We start from the raw sequence: 23,197 nt of genomic DNA, 5'->3' as shown, positions 1-23,197 counted from the left end.
TTACATGCAGTAATATGCAAAGATTCTGTTACGGTTTGATGAGTTTTGACAAATGTATACACCTGTGTAACCACCACCCAAATCAAGATATAGAACATTTCCAGCACCTCAGAAAGTTGTCTTGTGCTCCTCACCTCACAAGACAGCCACTTTCTCCATTTTCTTTCTCTTTTTCTTTTTCTTTTTGAGACAGTCTTATTCTGTTTCTCAGGCTAGAGTGCAGTGTCATGATCTCTACTGCAGCCTGGACCTCCCCAGGCTCAGATGATCCTCCCACCTCACTTCCCGAGTAGTTGGGACTACAGGCGCACACCACCACACCTGGCTAGTTTCTTTTATATTTCTTGTAGAGAGAGGGTTTTGCTGTGTTGCCAGGCTGATGTCAAACTCCTAGGCTTAAACGATCCACCCATGCAGGCCTCCCAGAATCCCATGCTGGGATCACAAGCATGCACCGCCATACCAGGCCCACTTTCTGATTTCTGTCACCATAAATTAGTTTTGCCAGTCTAAATCCTTATATAAATGGACTTATTTAGTGTGTACTCTTGTGTCCGTTTTTTTTCTGCCTGATGTTGCTGGGATCCATCTGTGCTATTGAGTATATCAGGAGTTGATTTTTGTTTTTTTATTGCTGAGTCATCTCCCATTGTATGGATGTTCCACAATGCGTTCATCCATGCTGTTGATGGACACTGTTTCCAGTTGGGGAGCGGCTATTACTAATAAAGCTTCTATATGCATATTTCTGTACGAGTCTTTTTATGGACATGTATTTTCCTTTCTGTAGGACTAGAGCTGCTGGGTTATAAGGTAGTAGATATGTGTTAACTTTTTGAGAAACTGGTAAACCATTCACTTTTAATTATAAAAGTAATACATCTCAAGCAATACAAAACTGCATAAACTAAAAAGTGATCCTTTCAGATCATTAAAAGAAAGTACGATCTGATCTTCAGTCTGTCCACCTGCCTGATTAACAGTCTATCATATCTCTTTCTTTTTTTTTTTGAGATGGACTCTTGCTCCGTCACCCAGGCTGGAGTGCAGTGGCCTGACCGTGGCTCACTGCAACCTCTGCCTCCCAGGTTTAAGCGATTCTCCTGCCTCAGCCTCCTGAGTAGCTGGGACTACTGGCATGTGCCACTACGCCTGGCTAATTTTTGTATTTTTAGTAGAGGCAGGGTTTCACCATGTTGGCCAGGCTGGGCTCTAACTCCCGACCTCAAGTGATCCGCCTGCCTCGGCCTTCCAAAATGCTGGACAGTATATCATATCTCTTTCTTAATATAAGGTTATACATTTCCCTCTGCATACAGCTTAAACTATATCCAAGTGTCCATGTGGGCATAGACTCCTTTTTGTTACTTACTGGATCAGTTTTCACTTGAGTTTTGATTTCCTATTTGATCCAGGCATTATTTGAGATCTGTTTAGAAGCTAGCTATAGTTTTGTTTTTGTTTTTTTGGTTTTTTTTTTGAGACGGAGTCTTGCTCTGTCACCCAGGCTGGAGTGCGGTGGTGCGATCTCGGCTCACTGCAAGCTCCGCCTCCCGGGTTCACGCCATTCTCCCGCCTTGGCCTCCCGAGTAGCTGGGACTTACAGGCACTCACCACCACGCCCGGCTAATTGTTTTTGTATTTTTAATAGAGACAGGGTTTCACCGTGTTAGCCAGGATGGTCTCAATCTCCTGACCCCGTGATCTGCCCACCTCGGCTTCCCAAAGTGCTGGGATTACAGGCGTAAGCCACTGCGCCCAGCTAGTTTTGTTTTGTTTTTAACAAACATGGCATGGTACTGTTCTTGGTTCTGCCACTTGGTCTATTCCAATAGCAGGCCATGTGGCCATGTCAGAACACACGGATCTGCCAGGCCATTCCAAACAGCCAGCCTGCATTTGGGAGCCACTGACTTCGCGTGTCCTGTCTGATCACCTCCAGTGCTACCAGCTCAGTAAATGAAATACCCCCACCCAGGACTTGCCCCAGAGGGTGCTGAGGTGCCAGCTGAGCCGATTCAGCATTCTGAGAAGGGAAGGAACCCATATTTATTGAGCATCCATGGTGCTTTGTCCCCCTTCCTGTCTCAGAGATGAGTTCATCAGAAAAGTGGATGGCCCCAGCCCACACTCAGCTAGGAAAGGGTGGAAGGAGCGCTGGACCCAGAGTCCACCTGATGCCTCAGCCCATCCTCGTCCTGCTGGCCGCACAGCAAACTTTCATGAGTGCCTACTGTGTGCCAGGCACAGGGCCAGGGCCAAGAGGGCAGGGAGGAATAAACAGCCCCTGTGCTCAAGGAGGGAGGGGAGATCTGTATCAGGAGGAGGTTAATGAACAATCTAAGACAGTTTATGCCAAGGCAAGCCAAGGATCCAGTCTGGGAATGCCACCTCAGGTCTAAGGGAGAGCAGCCCCAGAGTGTGGAGTGTGGGGACTTTGGGGTTGTGTGATCACCCGGTTAACCTTCTCTGCCCACCCACTTTATGGATGAGGACACTGAGGTCCCAGGGAGGCACTTATCAACACAGGAAGATAAAGCCATCAAAAGAGCCATTGTTGGCCAGGCACACTGGCTCACACCTGTAATCCCAGCACTTTGGGAGGCCCAGGCAGGCGGATCACCAGGTCAGGAGTTCAAGACCAACCTGGCCAACATGGTGAAACCCCATCTCTACTAAAAATACAAAAATCAGTCAGGTGCAGCGGTGGGCGCCTGTAATCCCAGCTGCTTGGGAGGCTGAGGCAGGAGAATCACTTGAACTTGGGAGGCAGAGGTTGCAGTGAGCCAAGACCTCCATCCTGGGTGACAGAGTGAGACTCCGTCTCAAAAAAAAAAGAACCATTGTTCACAGATGTGGCTCCCTGTGCTCCCCACTCCCAGCTGTACCCATCATTCATTGCTTATGTGAAACTCCCCTTGACAGGGAGGGATTTAAGGAAAGGGTTAATGCCACTGACTCAAACCTTCGATGATATTTGTTCATGACTCTCAGATCCTGGGTTTGTCACAAGTCACGGGAAAGGGGGTGGGAGGGCAAAGCTGTATCAATTGCAAAGACTCTTTATGGTTTGGCTGCTCAGGAGACACCCCTAGAACCCAGGATGGAGTTCCTAGAAAGCTCAGGAAGGAGCATGGTGAGCAGCTCTGGCCACTGCATGGAATAGAATGTGGAAGGTAGGGAGATGGCTGGTGGTTGCCAGGAGAAGGGTTGGGCTGGCAATGGAAGGCTTCCTCCCTCAGTAGGTATCTGAGCAGGCCTGGGCTAGAAGGCAGAGGGCTGAGCCCTCCTGGTTGTGCTCACGTTGGGTCCTTCCCGACCCAGAAGCTCAGGACCACCCCTCTGCATGGTCCCTCTTCATGCTGGGAGGCCCTGAGAGGCCCTTCCTTTCCAGGACTTTTCTTTGCACATAAATGCCAAGTGACTCACTGCCATGTTCCGGTGGAAAGTCCTTAACCCAAGGCTGCCAGTTGCTTGGTTGGAGGTGGAGGAGTGTGGTTGGCCAGCGATTTCAGCAGAGTCATGCTTACTGGGTGAAGGGTGCCGGAAGGGGTAGGTCTTAAGGGACCTGCTGTCTTGCCCCAAGGCTAGTCAGCACCAAGAGGGAAGACTCAGGTCATGATTTCAAGGACATTCATTCCTTTGGAGATGACACCTGGTGTCTCCTCTGCAGGTGGACATCACACCAGCCCAAGACAACAGTCTCCTCACTAGCCTCTGTGCCTCCTGGATATCTCTCTATACCATCCGGGGACCAGCTCTCTGCATGTCACTCTGTTGCTCAAAAGCCTTCAGTGGTGGCTCCCTAGTGCTTTGTGAAATCAAGTCCAACCTCCTTAGCCTGGCATTGGAGGCCCTTCACGATCTGGCTCTTGGCCAGTGTTCACGCTCACCTACCACAACTTCTTTCCTCGTTTGTAGTCTGGCTGGTTTCTGCTCCTAGCTAGACCAGTCGTCCAGCTCTCTCAGCCCTGCCGATGCTGGCCTCTCAGCTCACAAGGCCCTTCCTCCCATCACTCCTTATTCCCACTCTTAAGGGGCGAGCTTGGAGCTGCCTGTTGTAGGAAGCATTCCTTGAGCCTCTTAACAGTACCTGGCACATAGTAAGCACTCAAAAAAGATGACGTGAGTTAAAGTGGACTTCAGCTTACCCTGCTGTGAGCCCTGTGGTCCTTTCCTCTGACCTGAGCTCAGACCTTTATGGTCTTACCTTATATCTATGCACCTGACTGGGGACACATCAAGGGGAGGGATGGATGCTCCAGCATCCAGTCTAGGGGTGTGGCACACAGTGGTTGCTCAACATACAAATCAAGAGAGCCTGATTCCTTCTACTCTGAAATGGGAACATACGGTTTGAACATCTGTGTGGCTCCAGGCTTGGAAATTATATTCAACCATCACTATCCATCAATCCATCAATCCATCCATCCAAAAAATACTTGTTCCAGGTCCTGTCCTAGGCCCTGGGGATGTGACTGGTGAACAAGACAGACCAAACTGTACCCTTATGGAGCTGTCTGTCTGGCAAGGCTATGGATGTCAAACAAAAAATTACATATGCATGGCTAATGCCCTTTTAAAATCAAAGGCCCTACACCAGACACGGCAACACCAGGCTTAGAATGCCCCTGTCCTCTGGCTTGCTATGTGACCTAAGTGAGTCCTTTCTCCTCTCTGGTCCCGTAAGGGGTGGCCCAGATAGGTTTTGTGTTTAAGGGAAATACTTTCTGAATAAAGGGAGGAAAGACCATTCTATCCATTGTGGAAGCGCGTGTCACCACATGGGGTGCCCCTTTAAGGGACTCCTTTAAGGATGCAGTCATCCTCTTGGCGGCTTTTCAAGATGTCCCAGCCCTGCCTCTGAAAGGAGGTGTCCCGATTTTGGGACAGGAGTTCCAGAGTTACTCTGAGCAGAGCTGTAGCAACAGGTTTTTAGTAAAGAATGTTGCCTCGAGGAACAATAATGTGGATTCTTCTTCTACCACTGGTAGAAGAATATCGATTAGAACAGACTTTTAAAAAAAGAAAAGCAAAAGGTCATCCAGGTGTGGTGGCTTACGCCTGCAATCCCAGTATTTTGGGAGACTGAGGCGGGTGGATTGCTTGAGTTCAGGAGTTTGAGACCAGCCTGGGCAACATGGCAAAACCCCATCTCTATAAAAAAGGCAAAAAGTTGCCGAGTGTGGTGGCACACACCTGTAGTCCCAGCTACTCGGGAGGATGAGCCTGGTAGACAGACATTGCACTGAGCTGAGATTGTGGCACCGTATTCTAGCCTGGGTGACAACAGTGAGACAGCAGGCCTAAGTGGGGCGTGGGGCCCTGAATTTCTAACCAACTCTCAGGCACTGTGGACGGTGCTGGTCTGGGGACCACTCTGAGTCAAGGAGATAAACAATGCTGTTGTGTGCCTCCTGTGCATTAACAGCCAGACCCTGTGCTTCGTGAACATCCTTTCCTTAATCCTCACCAAAGACACCATTATTCCCATTTTGCACATGAAGACCTGAGGCCCTGCTGAGGGCAGATAATTTGCCCAAGGTCACAGAGCTGGGAGCCTGCCGGCATTCACGCTGGGCCAGCGCCACCTTGGAAAGGATGCTGTTGGGGAAGCCTTTTACTACTGAACAGTGTCCTCGCTCCAAAAGCCACAGGAGGCTTTTCAAGGCAGCCAAGTCGGATGTAAATCAGGGGAGAGCCCAGGGCTAGCCAGGCTGCTGACAGCAGGGCGGCCTGGGTCACTGTGTCCGGACAAGGCCCACAGCGGGATTTAGGGCTGGCATGCTGCCTGGGAGTGGGGGAGCCGTCGGGGATGCTCTGGGCGCCTGGAAGACCAGCCTGGAGCCTGCTAGAGCCTAAGGAGGCACCTTAGCCTCTGACAGCCTCCCCCATTATTTAGATACATTCCAGGGAACACGGCTGGCTGGAAGGGGCAGCAATGGGACCACAGGAGCTGGGACCTGCTGCTTCCGTTGTTTAAAGGCTGGCTCATCCCTGCAGCCATGCGGGCATTCTCCGTAATCGCGGTCTGCTTTGAGGACAGAGAGGTCGTGGTCTCCTGCAGGCTGGGGCTTTATTTTTGCACTGAGCACCTGTCCTCAGCAAACTGGGAAAGTAGAACACGTAGTGAGTCTGAGTCCTCAAAATGCTGTCCCTGGCCCAGCAGTATGGGCATCACGTGGGAGCCTGCAGAATGCAGAACCTCAGGCCCCACCCTAGACCTGCTCATTAAGACCTTGGGTGTGGGGCTCTGCAATCTGGGTTTTCAAGAGCCCTCCAGGCAATTCTGCTTTGTGTTTAACTTTGAGAAGGGCTGATGACCTCTCTGGCTGTGTGCCTGGGGCCAGGGGTGGGGCTGGGGGGAAGGGTCAGGCCTAACCCTTGCCTGTGATAACTAGAGTTCCAGGGCTGCAGGAACCTCAGGTGTTCTGTCATCCGCATCCTTCCTCTTTTTTATGATGGAAAGAGTGTGTCAGAGACGTGCATAAAATTACATAGCAAGTTCAAGGCAGGGTGTAGGTCTGGATTTTTATATTGCAAATGGCAGAAATCAGTTCAAACAGACTTTAGTTTTATTTTATTTTATTTTATTTATTTATTTATTTATTTATTTATTTTGAGACGAGTCTTTCTCTGTCTCCCAGGCATGAGTCATCACACCCAGCCCAAACTGACATTAAAAATAAAAAAGAGCATTTACTGACTCTTTTAACTTAAAAGCCCGGGGCCATACTTCAGCCTGGGGCTGAATCCAGGTGCTGAAAGATGTCTTCGGGACTCAGTTTCTTTCTCTCGGTTTCCTGGCTCTGTGTCTCTCTATACCTGCTTCATTCTCCATGGATGCCCTAGCTGCTCACCAGTGTAGTGCCGCCCCCTGCTCCAATGTAGGCCTGTGCAGGTCTCCTGCTGGAACACGTTTAGGCTGTCCCCAGAAGGGCATGGGTGCCAGCAGGCTAGATATATGGACTTTAGTGCTAGTCTTTTTTTTTTTTTTTTTTTAGGAGACAGGGTCTCACTCTGTCACCCCACCTGGACTACAGTGGTATGATCACTGCTCGCTGCAGCCTCAAACTTCTGGGCTCAAGCAGTCCCCACCTCAGCCTCCGAAGTAGGTGGGACTACAGGCATGTGCCACCATACCCAGCTAATTTTTAAATTTTTTTTTGTAGAGACAGGTCTCCCTGTGTTGTTCAGGCTGGTCTTGAACTCTTCGGCTTATGATGTTTCTGCCTCAGCCTCCAAGAGTGCTGGGATTGCAGGCATGAGCACGCCTGGCCTTTAGTGCCATTCTTATCCTCCTCTCTGAGATGGGCTGGCCTCTTGTAATTGGTAAGGTTTTGCCCCAGGCAGAATTATACTCTCCTTCCTCTGATTCTCTTAACCTTGTGCTTTAAACAGGCTGCCTTCATCTTTCACTTTATCCCACTTCCTTGTGTATGGTCTAGGATAGCAAGGTTTACGTTGCTACTTCCACCACCCAAACCCACGGCAGACATCACTAATCCACCCCAGCCTTCACAGAACCCAGAATGAAGCCTTGATGGGCTGTCATGTGCCCAACCTCTAGCCCGTGGTTCTAGGCTTCATGAGCTCAGGGACTTTGGCTCTGTCATCTACTGCTGAGCTTCATGTGCCCAGTGCAGTGTCTGGCACATGAAGTGCACCACAAGTTGTTGACTGACTGTTCCTACCCCATAGTGCCTCGGACCCAGTGGGTGCCAGTGTGAGCCTGTTGAATGCGGGAGCCCTAATGAAGCAATGAGGTCATCTAATTTGGGGGACAGGGAGCTCTGTAGGCTGCTGGGACTGGCATTTACTGACACTGGCAAGTGTGCCTCTGGGTCTGGGAAGGAGGCTGCCAGGGCAGGGCTGCAGCTACAGCAAGGAAAGGGGTCCTGGATTCCTCTGTCTGCCCTCCCAGACCCACCCTCCCACATCCTCTCCCCCACAGACACCCCCTGCCCATCTCTGCTAATCCCAGTTCAACAATTCATTGAAAATATCTCAGTTGAGAAGAAATCATTTCCTGACTTTGTACACTTAGATTCCAGGAATCCTAGAGAGCCTTCCAGCCTCAGGGCAAGGAGCTTTGCTGGTAGGAGGAGGTGATCTGCCCCCAGTTGCCTATTTCCCAAACTGAGCTTCTACTGAAAAAAACAACAGAACCAAAAAAAAAAAGTCTTCCGGGTTAGTCATGTCTGGGACTGCTTGGCTCAGCAAAGCTCAGCAGATTTCCTGGGCACAGTAATTCTCGCCCCCGAAGTGGCTGGTGAATACCACATCCCCTAAGGATCTTCTCCGAGGCCCCTCACTCTGGCCCTGGTGTGTCCCTGCGCCCCTTGGGAATAGTCAGGCCACGTGACTGAGCTGGTGGGGCGCTCAGGAGTGTGGGCTTTCTGTGGCTAGGGCTGTGGAACAGCTTACCCATTTGCAGCTGAAACCTTGTCCCCCTCTGACCAAGGACAACATGCTGGTTCTTGCTGCTGACTGAGTTTCGGGTACCCTGCATCAAGAAGAGGGGCATGTGTGAGTGAGTAGGAGTGCCTGTGTGAGTGTGTGTCTCATGTGGGTCTGTGTGTGACTGTGAACGTGTGTGTGGCTGACACAGGCAAGTGTTGGGGCTGGGAGTCTGCGTGTGATTACACATGTGTCTGAGTGTGTGTCTGCATGTGAGCTTGTGTTGGCATGTGTGAGTCTGCGTGTGTGAGCCTCAGTGTCCTGGCCTTTCATGGGGGTTGGTCAGCCCCTCCCCAGCACACACGTCTGGTAGTTACAAGTGGGTGAAAAATCGGGGGCCCTGTGCACAGTCTGCCTCTGACCAGATCTCTTTTTTCCGTCTTTGCTTCCTCTCTTTGCAGTAGATCCAGAACCAGAAACACAGCCCTTCTGAGGAGCTCCCAAAGGTAAGTGACCTTGGACCTCCAGGTGGGATAGGTGTCTCACACATTGTGCGGTGACCCCAGGTTGGGGGCTCAGGAGCTCCGTGTCTCCCCCAGGCTCTAGGAGGACAAGACAGGACCCCTGAGGCCCACAGACATTGTCCACACCTCACCTCCACGTGGCAGATCCCCTGGCCTGGGTTGGCCACTCTGTGCCTGCTTGGTCCCTAGCTAGTCTGTGCCAGAGAGGGCACAGGGAGGCCCTACAAATGGGCCAAGCACTGGTTTCGGAGACCCAGCCTGGGCCCTGTCCTGGCTCTGCTGCAGAGTAGCCTGGGCAAGTCTGCCATGGGGAGGAGGCCCTCACTGAGTTGATTCTGAAGTCTGAGCTTGGCTCTGTCTCTGTTAAAGGTTTGTTGTTGTTTTGAGACAGGGTCACACTCTGTCGCCTAGGCTAGGGTGCAGTGGCGTCATCAGGGCTCACTGCAGCCTCGATCTCCCCAGGTTCAGGTGATCCTCCCACCTCAGCCTCCCTAGTAGCTGGCACTACAGGCGCGTGCCACCATGCCCAGCCTATTTTTGTATTTTTTTGTAGTAATGGGGTTTCACGGTGTTGCCCAGGGCACAGTGGCTCATGCCTGCAATCCCTGCACTTTGGGAGGCCAAGGCAGGAGGATCGCTTGAGGCCAGGAGCTTGAGACCAGCCTGGGCAACATAATGAGCCCCGTCTCAGCAAAAATTAAAAATAATACAAATAAAATTATAAGTAAACAAATAAGTAAAATGGAAAACCTTTGCTAAAGTTGCAAGAGTATTACAGTGGCCTCGCATTATGCCCTTCATTGAGATTTTCCCATGGGTAACATTTGCCACATTCGCTTCATCTCTTTCTCACTAATATGTGAAATAAAAATAGTCACGTGAACATTCTTCCATTTTTGCTGAATCATTGGGGAGTAAATTGCAGGCATGATGCCCCTTCACCTCAATCCTTCAGGTCTTTCATAAGAGCTAGGCCAGGCCGGGCGTGGTGGCTCATGCCTGTAATCCCAGCACTTTGGGAGGCCGAGGTGGGTGGATCACAAGGTCAGGAGATCGAGACCATCCTGGCTAACACGGTGAAACCCTGTCTCTACTAAAAACAAAAAATTAACCGGACGTGGTGGCGGGTGCCTGTAGTCCCAGCTACTCGGGAGACTGAGGCAGGAGAATGGCGTGAACCCGGGAAGCGGAGCTTGCAGTAAGCTGAGATCGTGCCATTGCACTCCAGCTCTGGGTGACAGAGCGAGACTCCATCTCAAAAAAAAAAAAAAAAAAAAAGAGCAAGGCCATTCTCTTATATAACCCTAGCACAGTGATCTACCCCAGGACACTGATTTAACATTGATGTGATTCTGTTATCTGTGGATCTTAATGACACTGTGGATTTTAATGACATTGCAGTGTTTATAGCAGCTTTATTTTTCTTTTAGTTCAGGATCATCATTATGTTTTTAAAAAGGGTTTAAGGGATGTCTTCTTCTCTGATTTAAGACATTGCCTACTCTAGGGGCTTTCAAAGTCTTATTTAATCCTTGGCATTCATTAAATACATTTTACAGTGGGATGTGGCCTGTGTGCGCATGTACACACACACGCATGTGAAACTCAAGCCCTGAAACTGAAGTTTCTCAGATAATCCTCGTACTTGCCATCTGCTGTGCTCTGGTCTGCTCTGTCTCGTTTAGTAAAAAAGATGGCCTTGACCCCTTACACTGATGTCAAGACCCACTGTGGACTCTGCTTTGGAATTAGAAAACCCTGGCTTCCTGGGCAGAAATTTCTAAGGGGGAAGGTTAAGCTCCCACTGGTCCAGGGTTTAGATTGGTTGGAGTGGGGTCCCCTGTGAAGCCAGGACTAGACAAGCGTTTGTTTGTGGCCCAGAGCTCCTCAGCCTGCTGCTGCTAGCGGCTGGACCAAGTCCTTCCTTTTCATCAAGCCCCACTGGCGTAGAATGCTTGGTCACAAGCAGCCCCACCCCATGGAGATGTATTCTTTGTGCTGTGACATCGGGCAGGAGTGTGTACCCAGCCAGCCGCTGGGCAGGCATGGAGGTGACCTACTCGACGTCAGCCTCCACACTCGTCATCATAATAATTATAGACGTCAATAATAATAATTGCTGCCACTTCCTGGACTCAGCAGGCTCATATGCTGCCAAGAGGTGTACTGTATTAACTCACGTATCCTCTGTCAACCCAAAGAAGTGGGTGTGCTCTTTACTCTTTTTGAAAAAATATGGCAAATTTATTGAGCACTTACTGCACATCAGGCACTGCTAAGCACATCACAGACTCATTCATGGCCTCCTCAGAAGACCTGTGAAGCGGGCGCTGATGTCATCTCTATTGTACAGATCAGAAAACTGAGGCTTGGAGGGATGAATTGATTGTTCCCAAGGCCACATGGCTAGGAAGGATTTGAACCTTATTGAGGTGACTCTAGCCCACTTCCCCAGGCTGGGAATGGCCTCTGGGTCCAGCCCCTTCCCCTTCCCCCAGGCCTTCCTCCTGGTTAATGAGTAGTCAAAGGCAGCTGGGAAATGAGGCTCCTGCTGCCGTGAGGCTGGAATGTGAGTTCTGCTTTCAGATAAAGAGTCTTGTGCAAGGGGCCCTGCCTGGGATGGGCTGTTATAGGCAATAAACAGAGGTTGTCAATGTTCCTCTTTTTGAGGCTTGCTGATGTATTTGCTCTTGGGAGCTGATTTTATTGAAAAGCCTGAGAGGCAGGTTTGCCCTCAGACTTATCTGATGCCTCCTCCAAGCAGCCCTCTTGGTTTATGCTTTCTGAAAGGGCTCCTCGGCCCCCTGACATGGCAGGGGTGTCTAGAGGAACAGGGTGGAAGAACAGACCTTGTCACCTCTGAAGTCTGAGCACTGCTGGGTGTGCGCCCTCTTCACTGGGCACGTCATTTGAGGGCTCTGGCCTTCAGGTTCTCATCTGAGAAGGGGCATGATACGGACATGTGAATGTGTGTTGGTTGTTCAGCAGAGCCTGAACTATTAATGGACAAGCCCAAAAAAGTTTTGTTGACAGGGGGCAACCCGTGTGGTGGAGTCCATGGAGCTGGGGAGTCAGGCAGTCCCTAGTTCAAATCCTGGTTCCAGCCCCTGCCGGCTTCATGACCTGGAGGAGTCACTGAACTACCCTGAGCCTCAGCTACCCACCCCTGAAATGGAGCAATAGTGGCACCCAGGAGGGTTAGAAAGACAGTGATCCTGGGATTTTGAGGTGGGAGTAACCTCATCACTTTGTAAGCACAGTGAGGTTAAGTGCACAAAAGGCCTAGCACATCAGTGCGAAGCACCCCACATGCAATTTCTCATTTTATCCCCCAAGGTGAGCCCCCTAGAGCAATTCCCCACTCCCTCAGCTATGGGGCCAAGTCCAGAAATCAGATTCACCCTCCTGGTGCCTGGGCCAACTTAAGGAAGAGAGAAGATTCTTAACAGGGAGACCCTCTCTGGGCTTGTGGTGAGATCTCCTGTGGGGTGTCTGCTGCCATGCTCCAAACCCATTGTAAACTGGTGCATGTAGGAGTATTGGTATAACAGGCCCATGACTTCCGGTGTTGTCAGAAAAGGCCACCTCAGGCCTGTTCAACAAAAGTGTCAAGCTCAACATTCGCTTCCTAGAAGGCCCAAGACCGTAATAAAATGATATTTATTGTTTACTCTGGTTATAAAAGTGATACATTTTTGAACGGGTGCAGTGGCTCATGCCTGTAATCCCAACACTTTGGGAGGCTGAGGTGGGCGGATCACTTGAGGTCAGAAGTTCGAGACCAGCCTGGCCAACATGGCAAAACCATCTCTGCCAAAAATACAAAAATCAGCGTTGCGTGGTGGTGCGTGCCTGTAGTTCCAGCTACTCTGGAGGATGAGATAAGAGAAAACAAGCTGCTGGATTTGGCCCAGTGACCAGTTTGCTGACCTTGTTGTAAGCCATGATTTGTTTGGATAAACCAGCGTTTATTTAATTAATGCCATAGTGATGGGAAATTGACTGGTTACAGTTTCTCTTGTAAACCACTCTGCATTTTTTTTTTTTTTTTTTTTTTTTTTTTGAGATAGTCTTGCTCTGTCACCCAGGCTGGAGAGCAGTGGTGTAATCATACCTCACTACAGCCTTGACCTTCCAAGCTCAAGCCTTCCTCCCACCTCAGCCTCCTGAACACCTGGGATTACATGCATGCCACCGTGCCTGGCTAATTATTTTTTGTAGAGACTGGGTCTCACTATGTTGCCCAGGCTGGTTTCAAACTTCTGGGCTCAAGTGTTCCTCTTGACTTGGCCTTCCAAAGTTCTGGGATTACAGGCATGAGCCACCGCGCCTGGCCTCTATTTTCAATTGTTGTAAAAGACACATAACGTAAAACTGACCATCTTAACCCCTTGAAAGTGTACAATTCAGTTGTGGTAAGTAGATTTAAAGTGTTGTGCAGCCAGTTTCCAGAACTTTTTTGTCTGGCAAAGCTGAAGCCAATAAACGTCTTTTTCAGTGGGCGTCTTTACACGTTGGTCTAAGCAAGAACTGGGCTTGCTGGTCGAATGGGGAGCACGTGTTTGAGATGCTGGGCACGTGTTGATGAATCATTGACCCCGAAGAGGTTGCCCTCATTTACACTCTGGCCTGATATCAGTGGCAGCCCTGGGGCATCGAGATGGAGGGGTGGCACCTCCCTGGGGAGCTCCTGCCTTCAGGACTTTAGGAAACGGAATTTAAAACAATTCATCCCAGAGAAGCAGCTCCCAGTCTGCCAGCCTTTCTCATTTGGGGAAGATAAGAAAAACCCAGTAAAGCAAAAAATAGCTCTGAGTACTGGGCCAGACTCGAGGTTGAAAAACATACCCCATCCTCTAGAGAAGATGCGCTGTTAGGACCTAAGCTCAGGGGTCCCATGAGCCTGAGTGTGAATGTCATCCAGTTTCTACCCTGCTTTGTGACTCTAGGCACATCGTTTAACCTCTCCATGGGCTTCAGTGTCCTCTGTAAAATCGGTCTGATGTAGAAGCTCCCTTCTCTGGTTCTGAGGGTCAGGGAAGAAAAACTGTGAAAGTTAGCAGTTGTAACTGTGAACGTTAGCTCAGAATGGCACATAGCAGTTCTTCAATAAATGATAGTTATTGTTATTGCTAGTATTATTGTGATTATTTTTGGCACCTCTATCTCAGAGAAGTCTGAATATATGCATGGTAATCGCGTCTGCAGCCCTCTGCAGTTTGCACACTTTTTCCAGCTTTGATACTTACATCATCTTGTAGGGTAGTTACTACTGCCCCCATTTACAGGTGAGAAAACTGGGGCTCAGGAAGGCAGTGAGAAACTGGAAGTCAGCCACGTGTCAGGACAGGAGCCTGGGTTTAGCCCGCGTCTTTGGCTTTGGTTTTGCACACAGCTGCTGCTGGGAGATGGGACCAGGGCAGGCAGGTGCCTCCTCTCTGGCCTCAGCCTCTCGGGAAAGCTTGGGCCTCAGGTGGAGTGAGGACACCTTGGGCGCATCTTCTTGTCTGGGCTCTTGGGCCCAGCAGGGATCCTGGGGGATTTCTTAAGGGAGGGGGCTTTTTCAGAAATGGACAGGGACTTTTGAGACCATGGCTGCCCACCTCAGTGAAGTCTGAGGGGAGTTCCTGGAAGGCATTTCCATCTGTCCATGTGTTCTAAGTCAGTGGACAATTAAGTCCAGAAACCTTCTGGACTTAAAAAGCAAACATGTCCAGGATCCCTGGGGCTGCAGACAGCCTCGGGGGTTTTGGGAGGCTGGCTTCTCAGGCACCCATGAAGGAAGGTGTCCTGGGGCCAGTATTCAGACCCAACTGCCCACAGGGACCCCCAGGGTGCCTTTATCTACTCATGTCTCCACCCACTTGCTAGCAGAGTGGCAGAGTTGGGACAAGTCACTAACCCTCTGTGCGACCTCTGATTCACCACGTGAAATTGAGTGAATAGAATAAATCATTTATTCCCAGGGTAGGTTCTTGGGGTGGCAGTGCCGAGCTTGGGTAACAGTCTCCACCCCTTCGATTTAGGAGCCGGTGCCCTGGTGCAGATCTCTCCTCTGAGCTGAGTGTACTCTAAGTCAGGCACAGAGCATGTGCGGCATAGGGCTGGTGTCCAGGCCCCACTCCAGCTTGGCTGCTTAGTGGCTCACCCTCTGGGGGCCTGCACGCAGGCCACCTTGGCTTCCTGTCATTGCTTCTCACCCCCACCGTCCTCCCAGCCAGAGGTAGAGTTGCATCCCTGCTCTTCAGCCTCTCAATTCCTAGCCCCAGCTTAGCTCCCGCTTCCAAATCCCCATCCTCACTCCTCTTGCTCTGTGGGGTCCCACCTTGGCCATTGTGTTACACGCCTCCTACCTCCTTTGCTACCTCTGTCACAAGGAGGGGACTAGGTTCTCATTTATGTTTTCCAGGTTGAGTTTTCCTGAGAGCTTCTGCTAGTCTCACAGCCCCTCAAGTCTTTTCTGGGCATCCTGCCTGTCCCAGACAAGGGTCTGTCTCTTGTCCCTTAAGTTACTGGGGGCCCAGAGAGACCAGATTCTGATGAGGAATCCAAGACTGGATCCACATCAATGAGAAGGAAACCAGGATTGATTAGCAATGTCTGTCAAGGGGGCAAGGTGGGAGGAGGTGGCATGTGTGTCATCCACGTGACACCCTTAGTAATGGGCATTTGCTTTGGAAAAACTGTAGAGGAGCCCAGAGGACTTCAAAAGGACTCTATAGTCAGCAAGCAAGATGTGTCTTCTGGATGGGAAGAAGGGGACAAAGTGCCTCCGGAAGGACAGACAGTGCCCAGGGGAGGGAGCCCTGCTGTGCCAGGCCTTCTCATGCCTTGGTGTGATCTCACACCTAGGATGAGTGTGAGACACTCACACATGAGTGTTGTGAGACAACATTCATTCACTTAGTAAATATTGAGCAACCACTATACACCAGGCACAGTGCAGTTGGTAAAGAGCCAGGAGGCTGGGCCTTATCTCAGGTGGGTAGAGGGAAGCTGTTTGTGACTATGGGCTCATGAGCCTGTCTGCCTCCACCTTTTCATCCACTCTCCTCATAACAAGCCTCCTGAGGCTGAGGCTCAGAGAAGTGCAGTGACTTGCTCATGGTCACACAGCACCTTGAGACCTCAGGCCTCTGCTCCTCTCAGATCCACCCATCCTGTTGTGGTGCTGTCAAGAGAATAGTCTTTGGTGCTACTTCTTTGGGCAAGTCCATCTTCTGCCTGGGCCTCAGTTGCCCCATCTGTAAAATGGGCCCTATGATATCTACTGGGTTAGCAAGTGCATATAGGAGAAAGCAATTTGGTATTTGAAAATACCAGATGTGCCTTATTAAGTAATATTGGTCATAATTCAGGGGTGGTTTATTCACATTTAACAATCCAGACATTCAGTGAAGTCTCTCACCCAAAAGAGACAAATCAGGGAGTGTGGCCTTCTGTGGGCCAAGCGATCCCTGGGCGGCCGAGTCTGGAAGCCTCATGGCTGGGTTCTGGACCTGCCAGATGATTCTGGGGAGAAAGGTTGTCCCAGCTTAAGGTCATGGAGTCGAGACCTTTTGTTTCCCTTTGGCCTTTCTAGTCCATTTGAGAAAGTCACCTTTTCAAAGCGCTGCCAGCTCTGCTGAGTAGGGGAAAGGCCCCAGCAAGAGTGTTTGACGTCAGGGGAAGTTTGGGGAAAATCTCTAAGCATGTAGACATTGAGAATTGAAAGTCTGATCAGTCATCCAAAAGTTACGGATTTTTGCTGTGGCTCAGGCCCCAGCTGGGGCTAGGGACCCAGAAATGAGCTGCCTTCTGTCCAGCCTTGGAACTTGTGTGGGAATATGCTACAAATCAGGATCCTGTCAGGGGTGGGAAGGTCTCTCAAAGGTGCTTTGGGCACGCAAAGTTACAAAAAAAAAAAAAAAAAAAAAAAAAAAAAGCTCCCAGAGGTCTTGAATATCAAAAATATGCCAGTTGGGCACCAGACAGTGAGGGCATTTCCAGTAGGGGAAACAGCCTGTGGAAAGGCCTGGTATAGAGTGGAAGCCTGGAGTGGCTTTCTAGAAGCCCTAAGGAGTGCAGTGTGGCTCGGGTGTCCTGCTCTGGGGCAGGGGAGGGGAGACAAGCTGCCTGGGGGGGGGGTGGGTGTGGCTTGTGACCTCGGATCTGTTCAGAGTGGTTGGTCTTGATTCACTCTGGGGAACCAGCCAGAAACAGGAATCCTTATTTCATGGTTCCAGGTGCCCCTTAAAGGTAGTGCTTGTTGTTTTGAAAACTGGCTTCTGAACAGACAAATCCTGCCTTCACCCAAACACGGCTGCAGGAGAATCGCAGGCACAGCCACAAGTCCCCAGAGGAAACCCAGTCTAACGAGGTGTCTAACCCAGTTTGCTGACTCATGTGGTTTTGGGAGCCCATGAAGTGCATTGGGAGGGAGAGGACAGGGACGCAGCGCTGTCGAAGGAAGCTCCGTCGAAGCTGCCTGTTTGACACACAACACCGGCGGGAGATGCAGCTGGTATTTGCCCAGTGTGGCAGATCTGGAGCCCAGGGGTGTTTGTTTCTGCCTCTCTCTGCACTTAGCTGGATGCTAACAAGGGGTGGAGTCAAGGTCAAGTGTTGGTTGAACGAGGGCATGAAATGAAAGATGGCTAATATTTCTTGGGCACGGAGTATCCTGTTTCTCCGGAGAGCAAATCCAATCGTGTATTCGAGGCACTTCCTTGTACCTTCCTTGTGTAATTCACGATGACCCATTTTACAGATGATGCAACTGAGCCCCCCAGGGGGGTGACATTCCTGAGGTCACCACTTGCAGCTGGCAAGGGGCGCAGTGTTAGGTTCCACCTAAAACCTTCTAGGTGATGCAGCACAGGCGAAGGGTGGAAGTAGGCAAAGCTTATTTGTTGAGTCCCGCAGGAGCTGCCTGCACTGGGAATACAGAGCCCAAGCAGCAGAGGCAGGGAGGGCCCCTCCTTTCCACCCACATTATCAGGAGGAATTATGTAGAACTCGGCCATCTGGGGGTCAGCAGGAACTGCTTGACCAAATAAATAGATGAGTCAATTAAAAAGAACAGATTTCTTGGCTATATATAGTTGTGGCCTAAATCTCAGGTATCCTTGCCCCCAAGGAGTAAAGGGAGCCGTTTTCAGATGGCCCAGGCTATGGACGAGAGAATAAGCTGATTACACCCTAGGCTGCAGTGGGTGAGACACTTTGCAGCAGTGAAAGGAAGCTCTAAGGAGGGGGGGGGGGGGGGGGGGGTCGGGGGGCGGGGGGGGTGGAAGGCAACAATTGCATTTCCAAAAATGATGTGGGTTGGGAGACTACCCACGGTCCTTCCCCTCATCAATTGCATTGAGATTAGTCACACCCCTGGATATCAGCCTCTTAATTTCTCTGGCCAGTCTGAATTTAAATGGCTAAACATTTCTTCCCTAGCCTGCAGGGTCAGTAGTTAGTAATCACGGCAGGTATGCAGGACTCTCACCAATTATGAGTATAATTAAATGGGAAGATCCTTGCAAGCATTGAGCACTGGGCCTCGCGCAGCCAGGGCTGTTAGCCGCTGCTCTTGTGATTGAGGCCAGCTGCCACCTGGTCCGTGAAGATACTTTTGATCTGGGCTGATTCAAGAGACCTGGATTCTAATCCTTGAGTTAATTTGAAAACATAATTCCCTTGCCTCCTGCTGGTTTCAGTTTCCCCCTGTGTCAGGTTGAGGGGGAGAGACTTCCTGGTATCTAAGGTCACAACCAGGCGGTGCCCCAGAGCCCAGTGGTTACGGATCCAGACTCCAGTCCACCACTTCCTGGCTGTGCAACCTTGGTCAAGTCGCTTATTGATTCTGAGCTGTAGTTCCTCATCTCCATTTGGGGTAAGTCCCCCCATCCCATCTCAAAGGTTGGCTGGTTAAGGATTGGGTAAAATAATGTGTCCACCTGCTGATCCCCAAACCACACAGGCAAGCACGCAGCCCAGGGAGCTGGGACTGGCCACGAGGCTGGAGGGTTCGCACGCAGCCCAGGGAGCTGGGACTGGCCACGAGGCTGGAGGGTTCTGCATACATTTAAAGCATTTCCAGTGTGCTTTTAAGCCCCATTAGACTCTTAAGATGCTACAAAGTCTCGCTACTTTCGGACTAATTAGGAGAAAAGTAAGCAGCTGTAATCAGTGAAAAATGATTTAAGGAAAGAAAAAAATATTTAGCCTGATTAAAACGTTTCTATTAGCTAGAATTATGTAAAGTGCCCATCACAGTGCCAGATAGACAGTGTCAGCTGCAGTTATTATTTCAGAACAGGTGGAATTAGGAGAACCAAGGGTTACTATGACAATAAGCCGGGACCCTCCTCATCCCCACCTGGGAGGAGGGCTGGCCCTGCCCTAGAGCTTCCTGTGGTCTTGGTGAGGAAGAAGAAACTTCTGGACCGGCTTCCCAGAGGAAGGTGCACCTGAGGATGAGCAGGAATGTGTCTTCCAGGGCCTGGGAATGGCAGGGCCTCCCAGAAACGGTGTGGCGATGGGGAGTTCTGTGATAAAGGAGCCCCTCTCTGGCTTTCGTTCTGCTGCGGAGTGTTCTTATGTGGTGTACTTTCCTGGAAAACACAGCCGCCCAGCACCCTGCGCTGTGCTGGAAAGGGCATTGTGACCTCATGCTCAGATATTCTGAGGCACAGATAGCCTGGGTGCTGGGTGTCTTCCGCACTCTCTCGGGCTGCTTCTGTGCCTCAGTCTCCCCTGCCTCCAGTGAGTGAGTCATGCTTGCTTGTCCACCCCTGTCCCCATCTGCTCACAGAGCCTCTGCCCCTTTCCAGAACCACATTGGGTTCCCTTCTGTGACTCATGCCCTGTGAGGTCACCGGCAACTGCAGTCACCTGAGAAATAGGGTTCAGTGGACTGTGCCCACAGTAACAGGGTTCAGGGAGCCAATATGGGAGCCCTTTGGTCACATTTAATTCCTGTCAACCTGGGTGGCCCTGCCAGAGCCCCCAGTAGGATAGAGGTCTTGCCCAGAGGCCTGCAGCTTGAAGGAGAGCATGGCTCCTCTCACTGAGGATACTTGCCCAGGTTGCCCCCCGCAGACCACATTGGGAGCCTCTGTTTTCTCACCTCAGCCCAAATCCTTGCTGCAGGCAGCCTCTCAGTACCTGAGCTGATACAAGGTGGGTTGCCAGGTGGACAGGGGTCAGCGGAACCCTCCCATGGGGCCAAGGACCTCCGTGGGATTTGGGGCTCTGTGTTTCCTAGGCCTGGGAGAGAGCTCCCCAAACCAGCAGGGAGCCCTGCTGGTCCTAGGACATCCAGGCAGCAGGGGAGGGAACTGAACATCCACACCAGACCTAGGACATGGGAGACCAAGGCTCTCATCCAGGTTCAAGCAGCCTTCCTCCACTTGGGCCTCAGTTTCCCCACCTGTGCAATGGAGACATTAGGCCAGATGATAGTGTTGAATTTCGCAACCTACTCCAAATTCAAAAACAAAATTTGGATTGAGAGATGGAGTAACCTGCCCTTAGACTGGCACACTTTTAATTTTACCACCGTATGGGGATTTTTTTTTTTGAATGACCAACTGCTCTCACTATGATGTAAAAGGAGAAACCACATACCAAAAAGTAATAATACCCCAAAAAGTATAAGGCAGTAATGTTAGAAGGCAGGAATACCTCACACTGTGGGCTGGGGAAGCCTTCATTCCAGAGTGGCATAGCCCACAACCCGGCCTTGGATAGCCACAGAGTAGAAGCCCTTTGGGAAGACTTAAGAGCCAACCACAATAATTGCAGCTGTCCTGAGTCCTGCTCTAGGCAGGCAGCTCTTCCAGATTAGCCCCAGCATGAGTAGCTGTTCCCCTTCGCACGTGGAGCTTTAATGTACACTTCTCTGGGCACCTGGCCCTGTCCTGAGCAATGACCCTGGTGTGGTTGCCGTCCACCCTGTGAAGTCGATGCCATTATCAGCCATGTTTTACAGCTGAGGAAACTGAGGCATAGAGCATATGCTGCCCAGGATTGCAGAGCTGGGGTTTGAGCCCCATCACCCTGGCTTCAGAGCTTCCTGGCTAGCCCTGCCTTCCTTCCCAGGCCTCTGTCTGCTTACCGTATGTGAACTCTGGGCGTTAAGTTGTTGGGCTGACCTGTCATTCAATGATGCCTAAATGAGGGGTCCTCGGTGCCCAAGGACCTTCAGCCAGGAGCTGTGGGGTTTCAAAGCTGCCATGTCGAGGGGTCCCAGTATCTGATTTCTGCAGTTGCAGCCATCCTGGGGGCCACGCAAGGTGACATTCCTCTCCTGAAGGTTTTCTCTCCAACTGCCCAAGGTGTCCGCAGTGGCCAGCAGGTGACGAGAAGCTGCGTGGCCACCCTGCTCCAAGGAGCTGTCCTGCTGTTCCCTCCTGTGGGTTGTTGGGGCCACTCTGCAGGTCCACAGCAAAGTCATTTTCTATTCTCGAGTCTAGTTCCCAGCCCCTGTAACTTCCATTTCCCCAGCTTAGCAGGTGCCACCATCCCAAGGGCCAGAAGGGTACTCAGTACTTTGCATGGGGAACTGCAGGCCTTGATCTGGCCCCCCCGCTCCTCCACTCTGCTTTCTGCCCTGAGATGCTCCCCTAACTGTATCCTAAGGGCCAGGGGAGGGAGGTGATGGCAGGTTTTCCCATCTGTGCTCAGATCCCCAGGGAGCCACCAACCCAGGGGACTCACATTGCTCAGTCAGCAAGAGTATGGATGGGGACCCCAGGATCCCCCAGTCACACCCATTGCAGAAGAGCAGGCTGGCCCCTGAGAGACCCAGGGAGAGATAGTTGGAATAGAAGGGAGGGGGCAGCTAGGAGGAGGCCCAGGTGTCAGGGTGACACCCTGAATCTCAGAACCGGGGTGTTATGGTGACACCTCGAATCTCAAAACCGGTTGACTGGTGTTTGGGCCCTGGTCTTGGCTCTGTGAGATGATCTGTAAAGCACTCGGCAGGCATGGCCCCCAGAAGATGCTCAGCAGGGCCTCGGCTCAGAGTGCAGGCTGCCCATGGTTTTAGGAAGAATGCCGGTCAATTTTGTCATCATCCTGATAGCTTGAACTTTCTAAGTGCCTCCTGTATGCCAGGTACTATTCTAAGCAGTCCATACATGTTTGGTTCTTTAATCTCTCAACAGCCTCACGACTTAGGTACTGTTATTGCCCCCATTCTATAGTTGAGGAACCAGAAGCACAGACAGGTTTATTTATGGTGTGCAACTTTCTCTCCTGGGGAGGGTGCCTTCACCGAGAGGGGGCTGTGTGTGCAGGTATGTGGGAGGGACAGTTGGGACCCTGCGCCTCCAGGCTGATGAGTCTCCTGAGAGCAGGTCTCAACCACAGTCCAGAGTGGGGCAAGCCTCACCTTGCTCAAGCAGTGTCAGCAGAGCCTCCGGTGGCCTTTCCTGCCATTGGTCCCTGTGCCTGGGGAGGTGGTGTTTAAGGAACAGGTGTTTCTGCTGTTGGGGAAGTCCCACCTGCTGCCTCCACTGGAGAAAGTGACCCGCCACTGCTGGGTGACAGCGAGGGGAGCCCCTAAGTCCCAGGCAATGTGCCTTGCAGCTCGTTCCTGTCCTTGGAGACACTGCCTGGGGCCTGCTTAGCTGAACTGTGCCCCTCGCCTGCTGCAGAGACAAGGCCAGGCTTCTTTGTCCCTGTGTACCCCACACTCCCAGGAGTTGGGGTTGGTCTCCAAGGCTTCTCCCCTCAGTATCAAACATGCAGGCCCCACTCAGCTGCCCAGCTCCAGAAGCCCTTGGTCTCCCCTGCCAGCCCTTGCCTTGATTTCTCAAACTCCCTTTCTCTTTAGCAAGTGGATAAAGGCATATTGGCTCTGTCCTGGGTCCACATCTGGGCTCTGCCACTCGCTACAGAGTAACCTTGGCCAGGTCATTCTCCTCTGAGCCTCGTTTTCCTTATTTGTATAATAAGGGCCAAGGTCTTCATCTGCCAGGGCCTGGTGAGGAGCAGCAGCAATAGGGAATAAGAGACCCTCTGGCAAACTCTCAAGTCCAGGACAAATGGCTCTTGGGATGATCCTGGACTTAGTGAGGCTGGGAGAAGTGAAACTCAGCCTGGCCCAGCCCCTAGATGCTCACAGTCTGGCAGATGAGACGTCTGTACACACACGCATCACATGCACGCACTGTCATCAGCCAGCCTTAATCTCTTTCCTGAGCTGATTTTGTTTGATGTTTTGCCCAAGTGCCTCCCAGTTCATTAGCACCGCCATTCCCAACCTCACCTGATTTTAAGATTCACTCGGAAAG

At 51.1% G+C, this 23,197-nt stretch overlaps 1 protein-coding gene across 3 annotated transcripts in view; it reads left to right on the top strand.

Annotated features, from left to right (window-relative positions):
• The window catches only part of SLC6A6 (solute carrier family 6 member 6), an 88,284-nt gene that overhangs the window by 5,092 nt on the left and 59,995 nt on the right, over positions 1-23,197 (top strand). For 2 of the 3 annotated variants that reach the window (XM_023216230.2, XM_023216243.2), the window contains exon 2: positions 8,862-8,906. The gene's annotated coding sequence lies outside the window, so the exon portion shown is untranslated. The remainder of the gene's footprint in view (positions 1-8,861; positions 8,907-23,197) is intronic. The other variant, XM_023216237.2, reaches the window with a different exon arrangement.

Source organism: Piliocolobus tephrosceles, chromosome 2 (assembly GCF_002776525.5).
Source record: "Piliocolobus tephrosceles isolate RC106 chromosome 2, ASM277652v3, whole genome shotgun sequence".
NCBI lineage: Eukaryota > Metazoa > Chordata > Mammalia > Primates > Cercopithecidae > Piliocolobus > Piliocolobus tephrosceles.
The sequence above is the reverse complement of the archived record's forward strand: the minus strand, read 5'-3'. Positions and strand labels throughout refer to the sequence as shown.